We start from the raw sequence: 2,665 nt of genomic DNA, 5'->3' as shown, positions 1-2,665 counted from the left end.
AATTATGAATGAACACCGCTAAAGGTCCAATGGCCAGTCTGTTCACCCTCTTCTATTATTTTTAAATACTTTTTAATATTATATTATATTGAATCTAAAGCTTTTAAATTACAATTTTTTTCTTTTATGAGTAGTTTATTTAAGGATACTATCTATATAAAATATTAACTTGAATGTGTATATTTTTACCTAACATAAAAATATATAATATTTGGTAAGGAAGATCCATTTTTTTTAAAAAAATATTCTATTATTGGATTGACATATTAAGTAAAATTAACATATGCAAAGTACTGATAGTAAATTATATTGAGATCAATTTTGATATAAATTAACTAAGTAGATAAAAAAGTAAGGAGGTAAGTCCATTCTAAGCTTACAACTCTTTATAAATGATATTTTATTTAAAAAGATAACTCAGAATATGTTTCAACTTTAATGGTACAAATATATTGTTAAAACAATATACAAAACATTATTAGGTTAGGTTTACTTTATTGCATATAATTTAATTAACTATACAATATTTAATATTAATCAATTTAAAAAAAAATATGAATCAACATTATAATACAATTAAATACCTAGTTAAAAATTTTAAATATGGCTAAAAATATCAATAAAATAGAAAAAACATATCAAAATAGTGTTGTGCAGATTTAATAGAAAACATTTTCTTCATATATTTAATCTATTTTTAAATAAAATTATTTAACTTTTAAAATTTGGAAAGAATATATAAATATGTTATCTTAACAATTTTTGGCAAGTCAAATAATTTTATTTCAAATAAATTAAACAATATGGAAATTTTTTAATCAAATCTGGTCATCACTGTATAACATTTAAATAAAAGGAAAATTTGGATAATAAAATTTTATAACAGCATTTGTAATTGAAATGTTAAATATATAATTTGTTTCCTTAATAAAAAAATATTGAATGATGAAAATTCATTTTTTTAAAAACTAATTTTATGATATTTTTGTATTTTATTTCAGATAAACTATAAAAATAACATAAATTTATTAAATAGAATTACATAATATTAAATACAAAAATAAATGTTCTTAATATGAATAATATAAGGATAAACAGTAAAAATATCATAAAATATATTGAATTATATTATATTGATATAATATAAACAACTAATTTAATATTTTATAGAATGCTAAAATAAAGAGAGTTTTCATCAAAATGAAATTTCCTTAATAAAAAAAATTTTTAAATCAAAATTTTACTTGTTTAGGTGATATGCGTACAAAATATTTAGAGTCTTCGATAATATATTTTAATAATACCTTCTCCTCATCCTTATTAAAAATGAATCTGGTATGATGAGGTTTATCTTTATTAATTAGTCTTAACTTTAATGTATTATATGGAATACTATATCTAAATTTTCATTTAATATAAAATATTGTATTTACTATGCATAAATTACTTCTTTGCCACTTGGGCTAAAGGGACTTTATTTTCTTGTTTAAATTTAATAGCTTCTGCCATATTTTTTTCATCAATAGGAGCTCTTTTACGTTTGTAATTACGCATAATGAAACAAACAAATAAATATTGCAAACTAACCCCTCTAATTTTGACTACATGCAAAAATGGGTTATGATATTTAGCGTCGGACGTTATTCGATTATTATAGGTAATAAACGTTAGGTAATAAACGTCGTGGACAATCATAATAGTACAAAAAAATCATAATAATGCTTCAGAAGGTTAGAGATATAGAAGGTCGAATGTTAGAGGGTAGATTAGGAATGATACTTTTGTTTTAATAATGCTGCAACTTACTTCAAAATAGAAACACGCTACTCTTTACGCGTTCTCAATACTTGTAACCTTCTTTAAAAAGGAAAGGTGTTACCGTTACTGGTTACCTCGTTAAAAAAGGAACGCGTTACTCCCTATTAAAAATGTAACTCGCTACCTAAAAAAAGACTAAGTAAATATTATATAAATGCATGTTCATCTAGCACAGATTGGAGGATTGTATTATATTTAATAAATAAACATTTTAATTGGGGGAATTTATTAAAAAATAATTAGAGGAAATTATATTTAAAAAACTTTTAGATCCTTTACACAAATTTCTTTATTATATTTGAGCTGCAGGACATCGAGGTTATAATATTTGAATAAGCGCATAATTCACACCTACAACGTGTAAACATATTGTCCTTAATTTTCTTTATTGGTGTAAAAAAATGTTTTCATAAAGAAGTTATGTCAGAGTAAAATAATCTTCTTCTGAAAAAATAATTAGGAGGTAACCGGACTATTTAAGTCATTTTTGATTAAATAAGATTTCGCAAAAATAACTGTTGTGATATATAATATTATAACTTATGTTTTTTTAAATTATTATATGCAAAATTACTTACTGAAGTATGAAGATTGGTTATGCACAGACAGTATATTTTGTTAGAAAAATAATTTTGTTATGTAAATGAGATGAAAACGCAAGATAATTGCAAAGATATTATATACATAAATAGTTTATTGCAGTTATTCACTTTTTTATTTTTTACTTTTTTTATTTTCTTTATTGTTACTTATATTTTTGGTTCTTATGTTCAATTATTTTATAATTATGTTGGATTATGTAATAAAGTGATAGTAAAATTATTTATTCGTATATTTAGATACATTT

Source organism: Gordionus sp. m RMFG-2023, chromosome 1 (genome assembly GCF_954871325.1).
Source record: "Gordionus sp. m RMFG-2023 chromosome 1, tfGorSpeb1-WG-v2, whole genome shotgun sequence".
In the NCBI taxonomy this organism is placed as follows: Eukaryota; Metazoa; Nematomorpha; class Gordioida; order Chordodea; family Parachordodidae; genus Gordionus; species Gordionus sp. m RMFG-2023.
This window is presented reverse-complemented; position numbering follows the sequence as displayed.